The 25,043-nt window shown below is 40.3% G+C and overlaps 1 pseudogene across 1 annotated transcript; it reads left to right on the forward strand.

Moving 5' to 3' along the window:
• Nucleotides 1-1,420: 1,420 nt before the first annotated feature.
• Nucleotides 1,421-4,670, forward strand: LOC143623444 (UMP-CMP kinase 4-like; annotated as a pseudogene). Its single transcript, XR_013151895.1, has 9 exons — nucleotides 1,421-1,513; nucleotides 2,063-2,123; nucleotides 2,252-2,306; nucleotides 2,437-2,554; nucleotides 3,071-3,228; nucleotides 3,602-3,682; nucleotides 3,762-3,869; nucleotides 3,947-4,018; nucleotides 4,501-4,670. The product of XR_013151895.1 is annotated as a UMP-CMP kinase 4-like (transcript).
• Nucleotides 4,671-25,043: the final 20,373 nt, after the last annotated feature.

Genomic DNA, 25,043 nt, shown 5'->3' on the forward strand with positions numbered 1-25,043 from the left:
TTTGTATTCTTCTGTTACTCTGAATATGCATGTTAGTTGTTTTTAGCAAAAATGTTTTTAAGCAAGATTTTGTTTCTTGGGTTTATAAATGATGCAGATGAAGAGCAATATATGTTTAGGGTTTTTGGTGTTTTAATTAGTGTGTTTGGAGTTGTTTCTTGTTTGTCTTTGTGTGCTAAAGTGTGTTATAGGTTTAGTTTAATGATTTAAGATTTTATGCGTTTTTTTTAAGATGTGGGTTGTTTAAGCTTCCTGGTTGTTTTAGTTTATTATATAAACTTTTAGTTATAGTTGTTAGCGTCAATGAACTTTAGCTCAATTGATGTTGAAGAGAAAGTGGATATTCGGACCGGACATCGTAATCCAATCAGTTCCGCAGTAGACGTTTAAGCGGCGGGCTTTCCCTGGAAGGCTGGAATAAGAGCTACATGATCGGCTTTTGCCTTTGGATTATTTTGGGGTAGCTGTGTTTTATTAGTCAGTGAAATGTATAGTTATTATTTTTTATAGAACTAATGTATGTTTTTGATTGACTGAAATGAAACTGCTAAAAAAGTCAATTGTTTGGCATTTTATAAACCATTTTTTATTCTTTTTAAAAAGCTATTCACTTTCTTGCTTGCGGTAGAGTTACCTACAATTTTATTGTATGTTTTTACGTGATGTCTTATTTAAACTTTTTTTCATCTACAATTTTATTAATTTATCTTTATTCTAAACAAACTTTATTATAACATAATATATAATGAAATAAATGTTTAAAATCTCAAAACTAAACATAGGGTCCAATGGATTTACTAAAATAGTTACTGTAATGGTGCAACTTCCATTTTAGTTATGTTTTTTTCTCTCTTGATAAAAGGTGTTGAATAAATGACAAAGTAGGAATGAGCTCGGTACTGAATTGATACTGATTTTCCTAAAATCTTAGTATCTATACTAGTACTGAAAACAAAATTCAAAAAAATTCAGTACATAAATTCAAAATGTTTGTACCGATACCGCTCATCCATACAACAAAATGTTTCTTTGTATGCTTTTAGTCTACCTAAAATGAAAATAAAGAGAGAAAATTTATTTTCATTTTAAAAGCTATATTTATTTATTGGGTCCGGAAGGAAGTTGTCAGTAAGCCGGTGATGGAGCGGTAATGAAGAAAATTGGTGTTTTATGTGAGCTAAGTTTGATTCATGGTGTCATAATTTATTTAATTTCAAAGGCACCAAAATAATGATATGAGACTAGATATATAAGTATATAAGTGACGTTCGCTAGTTGAATCCTTGAATCAAACGAGATTAATCTCACCGCAGTGTCGGTTGAAAAAAGAGGAAAAAACAAAAAAGGTCCGGAAGGAAGGAAGTTAAGACAGTGACGGCAGATCCAAGCTGTCATCAGATCAGAGCACATATAAAATAGATGCATCAGATTCTCTTCTAAACATAAACACATATCAATCATAATATTCACATTCAACTTCTCTTCAAGCTGCCTGCAAATTATCTCTAAATCGGTAAGATTTACTTACATGTTCAGCTGATCTATCTGTCGTTACAAATCTATCTGATTTCTCTACTATCTGCTGTGTCTCTAGTACCATTGATTTGTGTAGCTCGTCATTCTATCTGAATTTTAGCTAGGTCAGATGCTAATTACCAATGTCTATCATTTAATTGCCAAATAATAATAATCATGAGTTGTTATTATTTTATATTAATTAGTAGTTCAAATAAAGTTGTAATGTTTATATCGCAATTGAAGACAAACGCTAGTCTTTTTATTACTACATGCACAGACTGGTTGTAAAAATCTCGATCAGACGCCGATTAATCCCAGTTAATCCCGATTAGATTAATCGCTATTCTCCGGTGTCCGCACCACACCGCCTGGCTAGCGACTACTGTGCACCTTTAGTTTTAACCATTTGTGAAAAGTTATGCTAATACCGGAACAATATTGAAACTTGAGTGGATGATTTATGTTTTAGATTAATTTGAACATACAAATGCTTAAAAAGAGCAAAATGGCAGAAATGTTCTTACTTTCATATCGTTGAATTCAGTATTAATCTAAACACACGCTAGCTCGGACTCATGGGAACCATCGTTGATGCTGCACATACGGTAACTATATAATTTTTTAATCGGCTTTAGTTTTAGAATTATATATATATATATATATATATATATATATATATATATATATATATATATTTAAAAGAAGCTAAATTAATATATCTATTTGATTGCAGGAAGGAACCAAAAGTGCTCTTAGTGTAAAGAAGCCCAAAGTTGTGTTTGTTCTAGGTGAGGACTTCTATTTGAAGTTTAAGAATCCAAGTAATCATGTTTAGAAAAAAAATATTTGAATAATATTGTATGAATTTTATACGACATTTTACTGGAAATGTCTAAAATACCCTTTGACATCGAGCAGGAGGTCCGGGCAGTGGCAAGGGTACACAATGTGCAAATATTGTTGAGCACTTCGGGTATACTCATCTCAGTGCTGGTGATCTTCTCCGGGCCGAAATAAATTCGGGATCCGAAAATGGGTATGTTTTATTTTTACCTGTTTGACCATTAAGGGTGTTCATCGAATCGAATTCGGGCTATTCGAATTTAGAACTTCTAAAAATGAATTTGAAGTCAAATTAAATTCACACAACCTGATTCGAATAAGCTTACGAATAAACTGAATTAGGATTAGCGATTCAACGGCTAGGATAAAAGTTAAAATAAATTGATCAACAAATTGATTTAGTGGAGTTCAATTCTTTTAGCCCATAAAAAACTTAACAGGTAATATTATTTTAAGGTCAACTATAAAGTATAAACCATAAGTATGTTACACAACATATAAGTATATATATAAAATGCGAATTCGGGTTATTTGAATTGAATCAGTTTGAGATACCTAGGTTCGAGTTTGACTCACGTTCGGTTTAGAAACTCGAAATGAAAAAGGATTTGTTTTGAATTTCGGGTTATTTGAATCCGATTCGAACAATGAACACCAAAAGTTTTATGTTTTAATTAATATTCTTAAGTGCTATGTTGATACATTATAGGACCATGATCCAGAACATGATTGCTGAAGGAAAAATTGTTCCACCAGCAGTAACCATTAAGCTTCTTGAAAAAGCAATGATGGAAAGTGAGAATTAACAAGTTCCTAATTGACGGCTTTCCACGTAACGAGGAAAACCGTGAAACCTTTGAGTCAGTTGTAAGTTTTTTACCCAAAAGTTACGCCTGTAAACGAACAAAACGTTTAGTAAACCATTCATGAAACGTTTGTTGGAAAGTTCGTTTCTTTAACAAACGAACGAACATGACCACATGTCTCGTTTGTTCGTAAACGTGCAATTATGTTCGTTCCATGAAGCATTCGTTTATACCATAATTAACGAACGCAAAATAAATGAACACGCTAATTTTCTTAACGAACAAATTCGAACAAAAACTTTGTTCATTTAGCTGTTTGTGTTCAGTCGTTTGTTCGCATCTTTTACAAGCCTACCAAAAGTTGCATTAAACTTGTTTATCTATATGGAATTATTTCGCAAAGAAGTTTAAATATTATGGTTAATAATATACAGACCGGAATTGTACCCGAGTTTGTTTTTTTCTTCGATTGTTCTGAGGAAGAGATGGAAAGGCGCCTCTTGAGCCGCAATCAGGTTCAATATACAACTTAAATTAATTTAATTTACTAACTTTTATTTGGATTTAAATCTTTGCTATTTTGGGTTATAAAAGGGGAGAGTAGATGATAACATTGACACAATAAGAAAGCGTTTCAAGGTTTTTGTTGAATCAAGTCTCTCAGTTATCAACTATTATAACTCTAAGGGGAAGGTCAAAAAGGTAAATACACTATTCTTTTATTTTGTTATTTATTTTTTGTTAGTAATATTGTGACTGGTGATTAAACTTGGTTTTAGATTAATGCTGGTAAGCCGGTTGCTGAAGTTTTTGAGGATGTTAAGGTTATTTTCACTTCTGTTGATGATAAGGTAAAGTATTGCATTGTTATGGTATATTATCAGTAGGGATGTCAGTCGTGTCGGGTTGACAGATTGAAATGTGCAACCCAAACCCGACCCATATTATTATTCGTGTCAAAGATTTCGTCACTATCCCATACATAAATTCTAGTCGACCTAAACACGACCCGCTTAAGTTTAACCCATTTTTCAAATAACAAAATTATATAATATAGAGTCCGGTAGAGTAAATGAGTAGAATGAATATATATATTTTTTTGAAATTAATCAAAAATCATAAAAATGAGCTGGAAATTGCAAGTGTATCAGTATAATGGAAAACGGAAAAAAGAGAAATATAAATATAATTTTAAATTTATCTTTTTAATACTTAAACCTGTTTAGACCCAAAACCTTTTTTTTTTTGTTGGGCTCAGGTCGTGTCAACAAATGCCACCTGTAGTATATATATTTATTTGTAGCTTTATGGCATGATTGTTATATTTTTGCAGGCTGCTGCCTAGGTGATATCCAGTTGATTGTAAGACGCGACGTATGTTATAATTATATGATGAGTTGTAAATCAACATTGTTGTTATGGATTGTTTTCAAGCTATAAGTTATATCTTGGATGATTGTAGAACACCCCTTAATCATATTTATTAATTAACTTATTTAGTCATTATTTGACTAATATATTAATATATGGAATTTACTAATCATCCGTGTTTTTAACACCGGACTGAGAACCAAGCATGGACTGGTCTGGTTAAGCCTTTTGTCCGTGGTCGGACTGGAATATGGATTTTTCCAGTTTTTATTTAGTTATATGTAATATTTTTGTATTCAAAATCTCATTTTCTTTTTCATTTAGTACCTGAGAGTCGAGACTCCATATTATGTTATTTAAATCATCATATTTTATTATATTACAAATTCAACAAAACATAAAGTATATTCATATTAAGATTTGTATTAGATATGTATATATAGTTTTGATTTTTATATTATATATGATTTTATCTGATTATTAAATTCAATCCCGACTATTGAATAGGTAAGACGATCTGTTTGTTGTTTGGTCTAGTTATGAAAATGTTGATTTATTTTAAAACCAATTGACAATAGAGGGAAAAGGTGTGCTATGTCATACTTTAAAGTTAGGTCAATGGCTATAAAGGTCAAAATGTTGGATAAAAACCCTAATTTAATCTTACATTTGATTGATTTATGGTAAGAAAGGTTTTACTATGTTAATTTAAGGATCATGTGCATAGGCGGACCTATGTATACAAGAGAGCGATGACATTTTTGTAAATACTAAAAATAACTTTCTTTTACAAAACCGATGATGACATTTTTGTAATATTTATCAACAGAGAAATTTGATGTGTGATTAGAGTAATTGTCGTTTATAGTGTACTTGATTCTGGTGATTAATTATGCTATTGTTTAACTAAGTACACTACACTATAAAGATGTTACACTATTCAAGTAATTACAATATTTTCCAAGTAATTACTCTACTTATACACAATAATTACTCTAGTTTTAAAAGTAATTATACTTTGTAACAACAATTTTTTTTGTGGAGAGTAATTATCTCGTGCAAGTAGTGTAGTCATCATGTATAAATATAGTAATTATTGTGTATATTAGAGTAAATAACTAATTATTCTATATGCAATTAGATACTTAAATTGTAAAATATAAAGTTACATAATTACTCTACTTACGAAATTAGTTACTCTAGTTATATGTTTACTTATAATATCAATACTCTACTACGAAAATAATTACCGTAGTTATGTTTAGTATCATAGTTCTTTTTCTCTCTTCGTGTAGTTCGTCTCTTTCAACCATCGATAGTCAGTCATTAATAGCAAAAACAAATACAACGATTTGATTTGTTCAATTGTTTTCGCACAATCTGGGAATTCAATTGATTGTGCTCTTCAAATTCCAATTGATCGAATTAATTTATTTCGTCTGAAAACCCTTGGAAAAATCCATGCACTGTTTAAATTGCTCGAGTCCCGTTAATCAAGCACAGCTAATTATTACAATTGCCATCGCGTCATTTTTTATTTTTGTTTGATTCGCACACTTCACACCTTATCTCTATTTGTATTTGATCCAAACCCTTATAAATGATCAATGCTACAAAATATTTTAGTGATGTGTTAAATTTATACTAATTTAATGTCTTGGTTGAACATGTGTGAAAGAATGGTACACGTGAGATTCTTGGCACCTCTATAAGGTTTCTGACTTACGTTGGTGATGGAAGAAACACTAAGTGACCCCGGCAGATTACGGATAATCTTAGGGTCAAGTAGATGTTTCCCACGAGGGTTAGGTCCGGCAAAGATGGTTATTCTTCTGATGACCTGCAAAACAGACACCGTGAGCTCGTCACTGAGAAGGGGGGTACCTCCTTGTGACCACCCTCCGGCGTGAGAATCAGACTAGATTGCTCTGAATATAAATGTATATTAAGAGAAATAACTAGAGCAGATAAGATATGTGATGGTATAAGATGGTATCTGATACCGTTCCAAGGTGTTGGAGTATTTATAGCCGAAGGTAGGTTTCCAAGCAGGTACAGCCAGCTGTATAATATTCCTTTTCTACCAACTGTGGGCTACGCACGTGCCATGCTGGTGGTTGGTGGGTAGGCAGCGGCTGATAGTGACATGGCCGGCTGTGTACTATTCCTTTTCCACCAACTGCAGGCTATGTACGTGCCACGACAAGGGTTGGTGAGTAGGCAGCGGCTGATAGTGACATTTTGTACTAGAGCGTGCTCCTCGTCGTACTGTTGTCAGTGAGCTGTCACCCTGTGATTGGTTCATGGGCTGCTTTGGTCAGATCTTGTCTATTTTGTCCATACCTTGGCAGGTATAGTACAAAAGATCATCCAGAAGCGTACGGACTGGCTCATTTGGGCGGGAGTATTCCCGCCTTGCTCATTCCTTCTTCAGGTGACATTACTGAATTATTGAGAGTTAGTGCCTTGTGCGTGTAGCCTTGCTATTAGTGCGGGTAGCCTTCCCTGATGGCTTGTATCCGCAGCTGCGGGAACAGGCGGGGTACTTCACCATTGGGAGGCTTTTCCTGCGGGAACAGCTGGCGTACTGCGCGTAAGGTCTTCATCTCTCTGAGCATGGTGGGTCCTGCGGAACCAGTTGGTCTTTGCGCAGACGTCCCTCTTCAAGGTGAGTCTTGCGGGCCCTGCTGGGACCTACCTCTTCAAGTCCCCCCAGTCCAATGTTCTTCTCATGAATTGTTAATGAGGTGAACTTTTGGACTTAAGCAAAGGGTTTTTAGTTTTAAGGTTTTCCGTGGGGATTCTTCCCGCGGTTTTCCTAATGTCACGTGCAGAAATTCCCGACTTTTCTGCTTGATCTTTGGGTATGATGCGGGTAGGTGTGTAACCTCCTCGCAAGTCTGGAGCGTTGAGTTTCACTTGTGTAGATTCTCCACGAGGTTTTGGTAGTTTTAGACATAGTGATCAATTATGTTAAACAACCAATTCCATCTTGGAGCTTCAAACAATCTAGTTCTCAACGTTCCCGCTATGCGGGGATGTTATTTCCCTTTCCACAAGCATGGCCCAGAAGATCCTTCTTGGTTTTAATTCCCTGCAAGTGCTAAGTATGTGAAGGGTTTCGCCTTGACACTGTACCCGCACTCGTCTTATAGTTACTTGACTTCCAAGGTATTCTTGGCTTCAATTCCCTGCAGGTGCTAAGTATGTGAAGGGTTTCGCCTTGACACTGTACCCGCACTTGTCTTACGGTTTCTTGGTTACCAAGGTATTCTTGGCTTCAATTCCCTGCAGGTGCTAAGTATGTGAAGGGTTTCGCCTTGACACTGTACCCGCACTTGTCTTACGGTTTCTTGGTTACCAAGGTATTCTTGGCTTCAATTCCCTGCAGGTGCTAAGTATGTGAAGGGTTTCGCCATGACACTGTACCCGCACTTGTCTTACGGTTTCTTGGTTACCAAGGTAAGGGGGTATATTCCCCTTATTTTTGAATCTTTGTTTCACGCATATTTTAGTTTAACTTAGCAATTTCTTGAGTAGTTTGGATAAGTTAACCTTTCAACGTGGCAGATGATAGGTTAAAGTTTTGCTCTCTTTCGTGACTGTGCGGGTAAGACCGTCACTTTCACTTGGCTAAACTTTACCTATATCTGACATGCGTGAAGGTTTTCCTCATCTTTTCCTTAGAAATTTTCTAAGTGTTTTAAATAAGTTAACCTTTCGACGCGCGGTTGTCAATAGGTTGATGTTCAATTTCCTCTATCATGATTGTGCGGGTAGGACCGTCACTTTCATTCAGTGGGATGACCAAACTTTACCTATAACTGACCTGCGTGAAGGTTTTCCTCATCTTTTCCTTAGAAATTTTTGCCGTTTTGTGTTTATGCGGGTTTTGCCGCCTTCCACACGCAACGACTTACTTTCCCACTTATTTATGCGGTGAATACCGGCATATCAGTGTTTTGAATAAGTTAACCTTTCGACGCGCGGTTGTCAATAGGTTAATGTTCAGTTTCCTCTATCATGGTTGTGCGGGTAGAACCGTCACTTTCATTTAGTGGGATGACCAAATTTCACCTATAACTGACCTGCGTGAAGGTTTTCCTCATCTTTTCCTTAGAAATTTTTGCCGTTTTGTGTTTATGCGGGTTTTGCCGCCTTCCACACGCAACGACTTACTTCCCCACTTATTTATGCGGTGAATACCGGCATATCAGTGTTTTGAATAAGTATAAAGGTAAGGCTATCAACACAATGTGATAAAGGAGAATCATTTCCATTAGAAGTGGCTCTAGGCCTTTTCTTTATAAGTTTGGAATTGATCTACATGTAACATTTGCGTAATTGAGCTCCATTCCATGTTCTTGGGATGGGGGTGCCATCGAGCCTTTCGAGCCGGTATGCGCCCTTTCCCAAAACTTCTTTGATAATGTATGGCCCTTCCCAGACCGGGGCCAGCTTTTCTGGGCGTTCTTGGTTCGAAGCCTCGTTGTTACGCAGTATGTAGTCTCCGACATTGAAGTTGCAGAGTTTTACCCGCGTGTTGTAGTACTTTTGCATTTGTCGCTTGTAGTTCTCTGCACGCGTTGCGGCTAAGTCTCTGCGTTCTTCGGTTAGCATAAGGTCTAACCGTCTTTCCGCATCATTGTCTTCTGGCTGAATCAAGACCCTTGGTGAGGGTAAACCAATTTCGACCGGGACCATGGCTTCAGTGCCATAAGTGAGGCTGAACGGGGTTTCTCCCGTACCGGCCTTTTTCAGCGTTCTGTTTGCCCAAAGGACGTGTGGAACTTCGTCCACCCTGCCGGATCTGTGTTCCAAGAGTCTTTTCTTTATGCCGTCGACGATGCTCTTATTTGCTCTTTCCACCTCACCATTGTAACACCCCGACCAAAGGAGGATTATACATCGGGGCGCCACATATTGTTTCATTACTCGTGACACTATTTGGGTGTCAATATTTAATAAATATATTCATTCGCGCACGCGCAAAGTAAACACAAGATAACATAAAGCAACATAATTCAATATATTATAAGGCAAAATATTCGAACAACAATAACTTGTCTTGATACATTTTAATCTAGGTCCAAAAGTAAAAACGTCCTACGTGTCCACAAGCTCCAAATGTAGCTACAGCAAACCTGAACATGTGTTAAAATAAAACGTCAAACACTTGCGTGTTGGTGAGAAATCAAGTTTAATACCATACATAGATAACAATAAATCTGCGCGCAACATGTGTATGTCTGGTTTTCAACAAGGGTGTAATCTGATCGGGACCAACTCTAAGATTCATAGACTGCCAGTGCTCACAATTGAGCTCACAAACAAGAAAGACTGTGCAAGTGTAAACAAAAGAGAAAATCATAAACGATTGTTCTCCCGTGTTCATCTAATGGTACCATGAGAACTGCGGAATAGACCGACAAGACGGTTAATGATCCACACATACAAATAAACAGCCAAGTCTACGTCCTCAACACATGGGATACTGCGCGACTAGAGTTCATAAACAGTTTAAGACTCTAAGTTTGTATGAACACATGAACATCCCAAAACATTAAAAGCAAAAAGGGATTAGGTACGAGATTACTCACTTGATAAACGATGCGGTGTAAGATAAAGCAAGAACCAACTTTAAACAAGCACAAGTTAACCTATAATTAAAGATTATTGTTTTAACGATTTGCTTTAAGTCTTGATTATAAGTTAGCATAATTAATAAGTAAATTATTATATATAATATATATTACCGGAAAAGCAGGGCAGAACAGGGAGGAAGACGGAGGCAGAGAGGGAGGCGGCAGAGAGAGCAAGGAGGAGGTTAAATTAAGTGTTTGTGTGTGATGTGTTAGAAAGAAAATAAGATTATTATTTATAGAGAAACCCTAGGGAACACAATCCCTAGAAAAAGGGAAAAAAATCTCAAAAAGCAAAAGATTCCAAAAGCAAAAGATATCAAAAGATATGGCAGCTGCAGGGGGCAAGGAAAAGCTGACAGGTAACAGTAAACAGGCATGGGCGGGTCAGATAAAGGTACTGGTCAAGCATGGAAAAGCAGATCTCAAAAGATAATGTCAGTCACTTTTTCTACCAACCAATGGGGTTGGTGCGCATGCTGCGCCGAAAGTAACTTTTCAGACATAAGATAGGTCAGGTCAACAGCACAGAAGAATAGACAACACAAAAGCAAACGGCTAGATTAAACAGAAGGAAACTCAAAGGGTTTAGCGCGAGAAGGCTCGAGCGCACGCGCGAGGGCGAAGGCTGACAGAACAAACCTTAGCGCGCCGCGGGAAGAACTATTATCCTTAGCGCGCCGCTGGAAGAATTACCATTCTTAGCGCGCCGCGGGAAGAACTTCCGTTCTTAGCGCGCTGCGAGAAGAACTACAATTCTTAGCGCGTCGCGGGAAGAACTACCGTTCTTAGCGCGCTGCGAGAAGAACTACAATTCTTAGCGCGTCGCGGGAAGAACTACCGTTCTTAGCGCGCTGCAAGAAGAACTAAAATTCTTAGCGCGCTGCGAGAACAGTTCGCCTCGCGTATCGCAGGAACAACTGGTCTTCGCGCAGGCTTCCTTGTAAGGAGTCTGGCGCGTGGAGCTGCGCAGACAACCTTAGGCGGGAAGAAACAAAGGACAAAAATAAGAGAAGGGGTTCAAGGCTTAAGGGCGGGACGGCGACAAGAGAGAAAGAAGGCGGAGAGAAGAAGAGGGACTGGACGGAGGAAAGGAAAAGAGAGGAAGAGGCGGGAAGGAAAATATTATTATTAAAAATAAAGTATAAGTATAAATAAATATTAAATCATAAAAGAAAGAGATCGGATCGGAGAAACGGGTACCTGGGTCGGGTCGGATCGGGGCAGATGTCACAGTCTCCCCTACTTTAAGAAATTTCGTCCCGAAATTTATCTCAAAGTAGGTTGCGCAGAGAACAGGTGCGGGTACTTGATCTTCATTTGATCTTCCCTTTCCCATGTAAACTCGGCTCCGCGCTTGGACTCCCAGCGAACTTTCACGATAGGGATGCGACTGCGCTTGGTTTGCTTAACCTCGCGATCCATAATCTCAACAGGCTTCTCAACGAAATGCATAGATTCATCAACTTGAACTTCATCAAGTGGAATGTGAAGGTTCTCGTCAGCTAAACATTTCTTGAGATTGGAAACATGGAACGTTGGATGCACATTGCTGAGCGCGGGCGGCAGGTCAAGTCTGTAGGCAACTTTTCCTACACGCGCGAGAATCTTAAATGGTCCAACATATCGAGGAGCAAGCTTACCTTTCTTCCCAAAGCGGACAACACCCTTCCAGGGCGACACTTTGAGGAGAACAAGATCACCAACTTGAAATTCGAGAGGCTTTCGCCTGCGATCTGCGTAACTCTTCTGTCGGCTTCTAGCAGTCAGCAGATAATCACGGATCTTGGCGATTTTATCGGTTGTCTCTTGAACAAGTTCGGGTCCTGTGATTTGAGTTTCACCCACTTCGCTCCAACAAATCGGGGAGCGGCACTTACGACCGTAAAGTGCTTCAAATGGGGCCATACCAATACTGGAATGATAGCTGTTATTATAAGAGAACTCGATCAAAGGCAGGTGTGAATCCCAATTACCTCCAAAATCAAGAACACAAGATCGGAGCATATCCTCAAGAGTTTGAATAGTTCGCTCAGACTGACCGTCAGTCTGAGGATGATATGCCGTACTCATGTCCAAGCGAGTTCCTAGCGCAGATTGGAGAGATTTCCAAAAGCGAGATATAAAACGGCCATCGCAATCGGATATGATGCTCAAAGGAGTACCATGACGGCAGACAATTTCCTTGACATAAAGCTGCGCGAGTTGCTCAACACGGTAGTTTTCACGAATGGGCAGAGAGTGAGCAGACTTAGTCAAACGATCCACTATTACCCAAATGCTATCATGTTTGCTTGCTGTCAAAGGTAACTTGGTAATAAAGTCCATCGCTATACCTTCCCATTTCCACGTAGGAATTTCTGGTTGTTCGAGCAAACCAGATGGGCGTTGGTGTTCAGCTTTTACCTTAGAACAAGTCAGGCATCTAGCTACGAACACAGTAATATCCTTTTTCATACCGGGCCACCAATAAGTAATGCGCAAATCCTTGTACATCTTATCGGCGCCGGGATGAATAGAATACCGAGATTTGTGCGCTTCACTCAGGATATCAGCGCGAAGATTCTCATCAAAGGGAATCCAGATGCGATTAAGATAGCAAAGAATTCCACTCAGATTGGGCACAAAATGCGCTTCCGCGCCACACGCTAACTCGGCGCGAAGGTTACCATTACTGATGGAGGCGCGCTGCGCGTCACGAATGCGCGATTCAAGGTTGCTTTGGATCGGCGCGAAGTGAAGCTGCGTGCGCGGCAAGATATAGTTAAGCTGGCAGGGTTTTCGGCTGAGCGCATCGGCTACCACATTAGCCTTACCAGGATGATACCGGATCTCACAATCGTAATCGCTGATGAGTTCGTTCCATCGGCGTTGTCTCATGTTAAGTTCCTTCTGATCAAAAATATGCTGAAGGCTTTTATGGTCAGTGTAGAGGATACACTTAGTACCATAAAGGTAGTGTCTCCAGATCTTCAAGGCAAATACGACTGCACCAAGTTCGAGATCGTGAGTCGTATAATTCTTTTCATGAACCTTAAGTTGCCTTGATGCGTAAGCGATAACCTTGCCTCGTTGCATAAGAACACAACCGAGGCCTTGGTTGGATGCATCGCAATACACGACAAAATCTTCATTACCCTCAGGTAACGCAAGGACAGGAGCTTCACACAACAAACGCTTGAGCGTCAGAAAGGCTTCTTCTTGCTTCGAGCCCCAAATATACGGTTTACCTTTGTGCGTTAGAGCTGTTAAAGGCAAAGCGATCTTCGAGAAGTTCGAAATAAATCGCCGGTAGTAACCAGCTAAGCCCAGAAAGGAACGGATTTCGGTAGGAGTGGTTGGCGTAACCCAGTTCTTGATTGCTTCAATTTTGGATGGGTCGACATGAATACCCATCTTGTTTACAACATGACCAAGAAACTGTACTTCATCCGACCAAAATTCACACTTGGAGAGCTTAGCATAGAGCTGCTCGGCTTTAAGCTTTTGCAATACCAACCGAAGATGTTGCTCATGCTCGGCCTTGGTCTTAGAATAAATCAGAACGTCATCGATAAACACAATCACGAATTTATCCAAGAAAGGCCTACACACCCGATTCATTAGATCCATGAATACGGCGGGTGCGTTGGTTAAACCGAAGGACATGACCAAGAATTCAAAATGGCCATAACGAGTTCGAAAAGCAGTCTTCGGAACATCTTCATCGCGGATGCGCAACTGGTGATAGCCAGAGCGGAGATCGATCTTGGAGAAACAAGAGGCACCTTGGAGTTGATCGAAGAGGTCGTCAATGCGAGGTAAGGGATACCGGTTCTTAATGGTGAGTTTGTTCAACTCGCGGTAATCAAGACACATGCGAAACGAACCATCTTTCTTTTTAACGAACAACACCGGAGCACCCCAGGGCGAAGAGCTAGGGCGAATGAATCCTTTAGCGGTCAACTCTTGAAGTTGGCTTGCCAATTCTTGCATCTCAGCGGGCGCAAGACGATAAGGAGATTTGGCTACGGGGGAAGCACCAGGGACAAGATCAATACGGAACTCGACTTCACGAGCGGGAGGGATACCAGGAAGATCATCAGGAAAAACTTCAGGGAAATCACGCACAACAGGGATATCGCGAAGCTTCTTCTTTCCTTCATCGGGTTTAACCACATGGGCTAAAAATGCAATACACCTTTTCCGCATGAGCCTTCGGGCTTCGGCGCAAGACATAAGTTTAAGACCACTGGAGGGTTTTTCGCCGTAGATATGAAGATCACCATTTTCTCGAGGAATGCGAATCAACTTCTTGGCGCAAATAACTTCGGCGCGATTATGCGAAAGCCAGTCCATACCAATAATAACATCAAAGCTTCCAAGAGGCATGGGGATGAGGTCGATTAGAAAATCGTTTTCGTTAAGGTTAAGCGTGCAATTTTTAATCACGGGGTTAATTAAAACAGTTTCGCCATTAGCCAATTCAACTGAAAAATTTTCTTTTAAGTTATCGCGCGGTCGCGCAAGCTTCTGCTCAAACGCGCGAGAAATAAAACTTCGATCGGCGCCAGTATCAAAAAGTACAGAAGCATAAAATCCATTAAGCAAAAATGTACCATTAACTACGTCATTATTCGCTTGCGCTTGGTGCGCGGTTATGTTAAAAGCCCGGCCACGCGTCACTTGGTTCGAAACCTGGTTCACCGGATTCGCTTGCGTAATCTGAACTTGTAGTCTCGGGCACGCGTTCCGGAAATGACTGGGATCACCGCAGTTGAAGCACGATCTGGGTCGTGGGTTTTGGTAGGTTGGTTGTGGGTTCTGCGGGTAGACTGGTGGTGTTGGCGCAATTGGATTGGCGGGAAGAACTCTACAGTTTTCCGCCATGTGACCAGCGCGGCCACATCGGTGACAAAGTCGACACGGGGTTTGGGTTGGGTGGTGAAATCTACAGGTTGGGCAAAAGGGGTGGTTTCCTGTGTAAGGTTTCTTAGTTGGCGGGGCAGGGAGTGCCGGATTGGTTAAGGCATAGTTATGGACTACAGGAGGAGTTGGGTAGGCTGTCAGTGGGTTAGGCGTGTAAACTGGAGGTTGGTAGGTGGGTTGCTGGACAATGGGCGGGTTGATAAGCGCATAGGCTTTGCGCCTACGCTTGAGGTTGTTACGGTTTGAGGGTTCTGGCTTGGTTTCTGTTGGTTCAGGGGCAGTCTTGGTGGGTTTGGTCTTTTCAGTTCCCCGCAGGAACAGGGTTCCTGCTCTGACATGGTTGTCGCTGAGCACGGCGGCCAACTCAATGGCGTCAGAGAGGGTTACTGGGTTTCTGGCCCATACAGAATCTTGAATTTCCATGGGGAGACCCCCAAGGAATTTCTCGATGGCTCGGCGGGAAGGGGTAACAAGGTGAGGGACAAGCAGGCTTAGTTCATGGAAGCGCGTCGCGTACTCGCGCGCTTCGCCACTGTACTGCTTAAGATTCCAAAATTCTTCTTCCAGGCGCTTAACTTCGTTGGGAGGGCAGAATTCTCGCGTCAGAATTTCCTTGAATTCCTCCCATGTCATGCTAGAAGCAGCTTCCGCGCCACGCGCGTGAGCTACTCCATTCCACCATGTAAGCGCTCTAGATTCCAGGACACTGGAAGCATATAGGGTTCGTCTGTCTGAGGGGCATTGGGTGTGGAGGAAAGTGTTTTCTATTTTCTCAAGCCACTGGAGCATCACGGTGGCTCCTTCAAGACCTGTGAACTTTGGAGGGTTACCCGCATTAAAGGACTTAATGTTGTAACCGGAGGTATTGTTTTGGCTCAAAGCTTGGGCTATTGCGGCGGCCATTTCCTGGGAACGTTGCTGTCTACGCCTGCGCGAGGCTTCTCTCCTCTGATGACGGCGGGATAGCGGAGGCATTCTATAAAAGTTTTAATTTTAGTTAATATCTTGGTTTTAGCACAAAGTATAACCTTGAAAAGCTTGGTTTCGCGGAGTCAGTTACTGTCAGAAGTTAAAGTAAAATAAATGACCCTAAATGCAGACTTAATAAAGGTAACAAATTCGAATCAAGAATCGACAATTCATGTATCACCATGACTTTCCGAATTCCCAATTTAAAATATACGAGCAAACGAGTATTGGAGATTGACGATTCATGTATCACCATGACTTTTCAATCCTCAATATAAAATATACAAGAAAATGAGTATTGGAGGTTGACAATTCATGTATCACCATGACTTTTCAAGTCTCCAACCTCAGAACATAATCGTAAATGGAAATTGAAAATCAACTATTCATGTATCACCATGACTTTTCGGATTTTCAAATCCAACAAACGAATATGTAAGAAAAATCAATAAAAATCGAAATTCAGCAAAAATCGAAATATCGCGAAATAAATCATAAAATCATATACTGCGCAAGCGCGAGCATATTTATAAACAACGAGTAATTAACAATAAGCGCGCAAACATGAGATTTCTCTCATGCGCGAGAAGGGACTCTTAGGTATTCTAGGCCGTTACGTCTAACCACCTATCCTAAAATCAACGAGCTCTGATACCAATCTGTAACACCCCGACCAAATGCGGATTATACATCGGGGCGCCACATATTGTTTCATTACTCGTGACACTATTTGGGTGTCAATATTTAATAAATATATTCATTCGCGCACGCGCAAAGTAAACACAAGATAACATAAAGCAACATAATTCAATATATTATAAGGCAAAATATTCGAACAACAATAACTTGTCTTGATACATTTTAATCTAGGTCCAAAAGTAAAAACGTACTACGTGTCCACAAGCTCCAAATGTAGCTACAGCAAACCTGAACATGTGTTAAAATAAAACGTCAAACACTTGCGTGTTGGTGAGAAATCAAGTTTAATACCATACATAGATAACAATAAATCTGCACGCAACATGTGTATGTCTGGTTTTCAACAAGGGTGTAATCTGATCGGGACCAACTCTAAGATTCATAGACTGCCAGTGCTCACAATTGAGCTCACAAACAAGAAAGACTGTGCAAGTGTAAACAAAAGAGAAAATCATAAACGATTGTTCTCCCGTGTTCATCTAATGGTACCATGAGAACTGCGGAATAGACCGACAAGACGGTTAATGATCCACACATACAAATAAACAGCCAAGTCTACGTCCTCAACACATGGGATACTGCGCGACTAGAGTTCATAAACAGTTTAAGACTCTAAGTTTGTATGAACACATGAACATCCCAAAACATTAAAAGCAAAAAGGGATTAGGTACGAGATTACTCACTTGATAAACGATGCGGTGTAAGATAAAGCAAGAACCAACTTTAAACAAGCACAAGTTAACCTATAATTAAAGATTATTGTTTTAACGATTTGCTTTAAGTCTTGATTATAAGTTAGCATAATTAATAAGTAAATTATTATATATAATATATATTACCGGAAAAGCAGGGCAGAACAGGGAGGAAGACGGAGGCAGAGAGGGAGGCGGCAGAGAGAGCAAGGAGGAGGTTAAATTAAGTGTTTGTGTGTGATGTGTTAGAAAGAAAATAAGATTATTATTTATAGAGAAACCCTAGGGAACACAATCCCTAGAAAAAGGGAAAAAAATCTCAAAAAGCAAAAGATATCAAAAGATATGGCAGCTGCAGGGGGCAAGGAAAAGCTGACAGGTAACAGTAAACAGGCATGGGCGGGTCAGATAAAGGTACTGGTCAAGCATGGAAAAGCAGATCTCAAAAGATAATGTCAGTCACTTTTTCTACCAACCAATGGGGTTGGTGCGCATGCTGCGCCGAAAGTAACTTTTCAGACATAAGATAGGTCAGGTCAACAGCACAGAAGAATAGACAACACAAAAGCAAACGGCTAGATTAAACAGAAGGAAACTCAAAGGGTTTAGCGCGAGAAGGCTCGAGCGCACGCGCGAGGGCGAAGGCTGACAGAACAAACCTTAGCGCGCCGCGGGAAGAACTATTATCCTTAGCGCGCCGCTGGAAGAATTACCATTCTTAGCGCGCCGCGGGAAGAACTTCCGTTCTTAGCGCGCTGCGAGAAGAACTACAATTCTTAGCGCGTCGCGGGAAGAACTACCGTTCTTAGCGCGCTGCGAGAAGAACTACAATTCTTAGCGCGTCGCGGGAAGAACTACCGTTCTTAGCGCGCTGCAAGAAGAACTAAAATTCTTAGCGCGCTGCGAGAACAGTTCGCCTCGCGTATCGCAGGAACAACTGGTCTTCGCGCAGGCTTCCTTGTAAGGAGTCTGGCGCGTGGAGCTGCGCAGACAACCTTAGGCGGGAAGAAACAAAGGACAAAAATAAGAGAAGGGGTTCAAGGCTTAAGGGCGGGACGGCGACAAAAGAGAAAGAAAGCGGAGAGAAGAAGAGGGACGGGACGGAGGAAAGGAAAAGAGAGGAAGAGGCGGGAAGGAAAATATTATTATTAAAAATAAAGTATAAGTATAAATAAATATTAAATCATAAAAGAAAGAGATCGGATCGGAGAAACGGGTACCTGGGTCGGGTCGGATCGGGGCAGATGTCACAACCATTACCCTGCGGGTGCGCCACTGAGGTAAAGGTGTGGGTGATTTGAAGTTCTTCTAGCCACTTTTGTAGCTTCTTGTCAGCAAAGTTGGTGCCGTTATCGCTCACCAAATTCTAGGGAAGTCCAAAACGACAAATAATAAATTCCCAAATAAATTTTTTGATATGTTTTGCGGTTGTTTTGGCTAAGGGTTTTGCTTCTATCCACTTGGTGAAGTAGTCGATGGCTACCACCAGAAACTGAACGTTCCCTGCTGCTGTGGGAAATGGGCCTATCACATCGATGACCCACTTCTGAAATGGCCATGAAGAGGTGACTGGAACAAGTTCATTCTTCGGGCGATGCGTGTTGGGTGCGTAGAGTTTGCAAGACCTACACTTTCTGATGTATACCAGCGCATCTGTATGCATCCACGGCCAAAAGTATCTCGCGTTATTTAGCTTAGCTACAACAGCGCGTGGACCTGCGTGTACTCCACAGATGCCCTCGTGCACTTCCCTTGGGAGGTAGCCAGCATCTTGGTTGTCCACGCATCTTAGGAGTGGGCCAAGAAAATTACGCCTGTAAAGGATGTCATCGATAAGTTGATAGTTCAGTGCTTTACAGCGTATTTTTCTTGCCTGTGTTTTTTACTCTGGTAGTATACCCGCCGCAAGGTAATTTATTATTGGTGTCATCCACGTTTCTGTGCCGGTTTGGATGACACAGATTTCCTTGTGCGGGACTGATGGTGCTCCAAGGAGTTCAATGCGGATGTCCTTTCCCAAGTGGGTGAAGGCTAATGATGCAAGCTTGCTTAACGCATCCGCAGATTTGTTTTCGCTACGCTTGACGTGTATGACCTTACAATCGTTAAAGTCGCGCATAAGGGTTTTTGCTTGTGCGAGGTACAGGGCCATTGTGTCGTTCACGGCCGTGTACGTCCCGTTTATTTGGTTGGCTATTAACATGGAATCCACGTGGGCTTCCAAGTTTTTCACTCCCATCTTACGTGCAATTCTCAGCCCGGCCAAGAATGCTTCATACTCTGCTTCGTTATTTGTACTTGGAAAATCCAGTCGAATAGCGTAAGTGTATTCTTGGCCTGCTGGGTTGGTTAGTTTCAACCCTGCGCCTGAGCCCTCGTTGCTGGCTGCTCCATCAGTGTAGAGTCGCCAGACATCATCGATGTCCTGTGCTGGAGAGGGTTGAGCCTCCTCCTGGCACTCTTTCTCCCGCGAAGCGGGGACTTCTGCAATAAAGTCGGCCAAGACCTGGCCTTTTATGGCTGGCCTCGGCTTGTACTTTATCGCGTATTCTCCCAATTCTATTGCCCATTTGGCTAGGCGTCCTGACAATTCGGGTTTGCCTAGAACGTTTGCGAGTATGAAGTTGGTGAGAATGGTGATTGGGTGACCTTGGAAATATCGTCTTAGCCTGCGTGAAGCCTGTACAAGTGCTAAGACTAATTTTTCCAGGGTAGAGTACCGGGTTTCTACGTCTGTTAGGACACGGCTAACATAGTAGATTGGCATATGGATGCCTTTTCGTTCTACTAGTAGGACGGCCCCGGTTGCTCTATCTGTGGCGGAAAGGTATAGGATTAATTCCTCCCCCGCTTCTGGTGCTGTGAGCGTTGGGAGTTCGATCAAGCGTGACCGAATTTCCTGAAAAGCTGCTTCCGCTTCTGGTGTCCAGCGGAAGTGCGTTTTCTTTAAACAGTTTCTCAATGTTGACACGAATGGGAACGACCTATCCGCATGGTTTGCCAAAAAGCGGTTAAGTGCGACTAGGCGTCCATTCAGTGTCTGAGCTTGCTTGATGGTAGTAGGTGATTCCATTTTGATAATGGCTTCGACCTTTTCAGGGTTCGCTCTGAAGCCGTCTTTAGTAACAATGACTCCTAAGAACTTCCCTTCTTCCATCCCAAAGGAACACTTGCTCGGGTTGAGCTTCATGTTTATCTTTCTGAGCGTGTTGAAAGTTTCTTCGATGTCTTTCAACATCGTTTCTGGGTCAGGGCTTTTGATGACCAAGTCATCCATGTAGACTTCCAAGTTCCTCCCAATTTGGGCATGAAACTCTTTGTCCATCAGGCGTTGGTATGTGGACCCGGCATTCTTAAGTCCGAATGGCATCATTTGATAACAAAATGTGCCATCGGGCGTCCGAAATGCGGTTTTGTCCTGATCGTCAACGGCCATGTGGATTTGATGGTACCCCTTATACGCATCAAGGAAGCATTTAAGGTGAAACGATGCTAACGAATCTACCTTAAGATCAATTTCGGGTAACGGGTAACAATCTTTGGGGCATGCTTTGTTTAAGTCTTTGAAATCTATGCACATGCGCAATTTTTTGTTAGACTTCGGTACCATGACGGGATTTGCAACCCATGATTGATATCTGCTAACGCGTACGATGCCCGCGTCAAGGAGTTCCTTGACTTGGGTTCTACACGCGTTAGCTTGTTCCGCCCCCATTACTCTGCGCTTTTGTATGACTGGCGTAAAAGCCGGGTCACACTTGAGCTTATGCTCTGCCTTACTTCGAGGTACACCAGTCATGTCAGCTGGTGTCCACGCGAAGATGTCAGCGTTTTTCTGTAGTAAGCGTTTGATTAAGGTGCGCGTAGGATCAGTGACTGATGTGTTAAATTTATACTAATTTAATGTCTTGGTTGAACATGTGTGAAAGAATGGTACACGTGAGATTCTTGGCACCTCTATAAGGTTTCTGACTTACGTTGGTGATGGAGAAAAATCATAAATGGTTTGCTTCATTATTCTTTTTATCTTATAAAAAATAATTAAAACTAACAAAGAACAATTAACTATATCATCAAACATCGAACATTATGAGTATTAGTTTGATGATATGCTATTACATTACATATGCTTATTCTTGTGATCATGCATGATTAATCTATATATCATGCCCTCTCATCCTGAGTCCAACTATCTCTCATCTTGGGACCCGAATGGAGTAGCCACACCAATCGCTCCGATGGTTGCAACAATATAAGACCGTTTGAACGGTCAAATTTTTTTATTTTTTTATTTTACCAAAAAAATATATCTAAAATCAATTCTGTAAATTAACCAACCAATTAACTTTTTTCCACACATATTGGCCCTCTTTATTTCTCTGTTTACACATAAAATATCTTTTTTCAAAAACAAAAAATAAATGACTATTCTCACAAAGTTAGAAGTGCGAAGGAATCAAAATCCGGTAGTTCTCGTAATCCCAAATCAAATCAACAAGTGTCATCTCAAATGGCATTCTAATTAGGGTCCGGTTTGTGTGCGTAACAAATATCATCATAACTCCAAAACTTCACGCAACCAATAGCAACTCCACCTTCACCAATCCCGAATCAGTTTTGGAGATTTGTTAATCTTTTGTCGAACTATATGTTTGACATGTACTACTGCTCCCCAAACCCGCCACAATAACACACCAACACGCAAACTATTCTAATTACCACCAACCCTAAGAGTCAAATGAAACCGACAACAACGAAGAGTCAGATAATCTAGTAAATGAAGAATAATCCGATGAATCACCGGGCCCACCCCCACTACAAGTAGAAAAACCTATGGGGAAAGAGAAGGCAAAACCATAGTCCGAGGTTGAAGAAGTCTCGTTAGCTAGGACTCGGGAAACGGAATTCAACAAAATACAACTTGTTTTGAAAAACAATCCTTGAACACATTGTCACGCAACTTGGTTCAACCGAACGTACCGTCCACCAAATTAATTCAAAATGAAAATATTTACAACAAAAGGTAAACAAATTCAACGGTAACTTCAACAAAAGGTTGGCGAGTAAACAAAGGGGTCAAGACAAGAAAGATTTCATCACGGCGTCACTTTCCGAGTATAGGAAAGAAATCGTCAAAAAACGTTTTCCTCGTATAAAGGCGTGGGAGGTTGTTAGGACCCATATGAAATTAAGTACGTTCCAGAAATGGGAGTTGACGTTATGATGACCTAATAGTCTAAGCGAACCAAGACATCGACTTCGAACACAAACACATCTTCGGACTCCAAATATCCAAACATCAACATCAACTTGGGCCTCGATGATGATGAAGACACATTCCTAAGAGAGCCGAAAAGACCGACTCGCAAAGGGAAAAAATGCATCCTCAAGCGGCATCTGAATTTGGTATAAGTCACTTCGCAAGTTTTCACACGGAAAGAGCGACCAAGCTTGACCTCGAATGAGCTGAAGATAAAGGATGTAAAATTCAAGTGGGCAAAGTAAAATCACTTAAACAAAGTTGCACAACTTGTTTAGGAAGAACAACATTAGGCGTTAACAAAGGAAATTGGATTTGAATTTCATTTGTCAGCCCCACGATGACTTTACCACGAAACGGAGCTACAAACAACGAAGCGATGCTTGAATTCGGGTATCTAAACTTTCAATTAACAAAAATAAGCCGTTTGGAGCACTATTTCGATGTAAGTTTTATATAAATCGACTCGTATTCTCCTTCCAATCAAACACCCTAAAATATCAGCTTGAAATTCGAAACTGAAGCATCGTTTCGTCGTTTGAAGCAATTTTCTTGTGTGTGAAAAATGGGACCGGTGGCAACAATTTTTGGATGTGTGATTACTATCAGCCAACCTCAAAATGGTGGGATTAATAAAATCTAATTTTCCTATAATTTTCCTCTATTATATTATATGGGGATGGCTAACATAAAAACTAAAAAGATAATATAAACCGTACTAATCAAAGGATATAAAAATTTTTGGGATGTGGCATTCTTCTAAATAAAAAAAATCTTTGATTATACATAAAAGGGCCCTGGCATAAAAGGTAAATATTGTCAAACTTTATAAGTAGAGTAATTACGATAATTACTCTAATTATACAAAATTATAGTTACACTATTATTAACATAATTACTTTGATCATATGAAATTTGTTTTACAACTATTGTAATTATCATAGATAACTAGAGTAGTTATTTGCATATGTATAAGTAAATGTTTCAACTATTAAATTCAAACAAGAAGAAAGAAAAGTGAAAGCAAACAATTGATCAAACACATAGTGAAAATCAATTTTATATATTCAACCGTTGATCGCAAATAACATCGATTCGCAAAAAGCACGACGCAAGCTCTATAACTCTGATTCATGATCAATTCGATTTAAAAAGCTCTATAATTACAAATTGATTGCTAAATCAGATTCACAAGGTTCAGCTGAACAATCAAATCTGATTCGCAAGCTTCAATTCATCAATTTGTGTTTCTACATGATTGCCACCATTCCTACAGTTTTTTAAGTTTGTATTTGATCAAACCCTATATTATAATATATATTCATGTTGTCGCCCGTGTTAGGTATTGTTAATTTGTACCTTTGTGAGAAATAAAAAATGAAAAAAAAAATTATATTAAAAAGAAGGTGTGATATTAACTGTGGCTTCTTGAGGTAAAAAAGCAAACAAACGTATATATAGTTGATGATTTTCAAGGTCGATATCGACAAAGCGATTTATTCAGTTAATTGGCGCTTTCTTGATTCCATTTTAGCGTAAATGTGGTTTTGGACTAAGTGGAGAGGTTGGGTAAAAGGTACTTTTAACTCGGCGCTAGATCATTGGTTCTGTTGAATGGATCTTCAACTGCTGAGTTTGATATTAGGAGGGGAGTTCGTCAAGGGTATGCTTTATCCAGGGCCGGCTCCGAGAAGGTGAAAATTTTTTTGAGCCAAAGGCGAAAAAACAATGTTTTGGTTAGATTGTTGGGGTAGGAGAACGCCCTTTAGAAACTATGTTTCCGTCTATGTTCGCATTTGAGTATTTGAGAAGTATATAGACGTGTTACTTGTTATTCTTGGAAATCATATTTTAGTCATATATTTCATCCTTATTTAAATTCCTTGATTTAAGGATATGTCCTTATAATTTCCTTTTGCATTCCTTTGCTTTATATGTATTGAACGATCTTTCAATAATATTATGAAATATCTTTGGTACCAATTTCTTTATGGCATCAAAGCAATACCGATCCCAAACCAAAACAAAACCCTAATCGGCTGTTCTAAATGACCATCTACCACACCTCTCCACTCTACCTACACGCTTCCGGAAGACCCGTTCAAGAAACCGCTGCTTTCCAAACATCCTACCAAGGGTGACAAAAGGGAATAGCAAATGGAAAAGAATTTTCCAAATGACAAAATTGAGCATTGCACGTTCTGTGATAGGGACGAGCACAACAAAGATAGGTGTTTTAAAAGAATTGGATACCCGGAATGGTGGCCGGGAAAGGAAAAGAAAGAGAAACCCAAGCCGCATGCTGCCATGGTTGAAAATGAACAAGTTGCTGAA

This window comes from Bidens hawaiensis, unplaced genomic scaffold, assembly GCF_021521415.1.
Source record: "Bidens hawaiensis isolate Kalapana, Puna unplaced genomic scaffold, B.hawaiensis_p1.1 tig00003469_1, whole genome shotgun sequence".
Taxonomy (NCBI): domain Eukaryota; kingdom Viridiplantae; phylum Streptophyta; class Magnoliopsida; order Asterales; family Asteraceae; genus Bidens; species Bidens hawaiensis.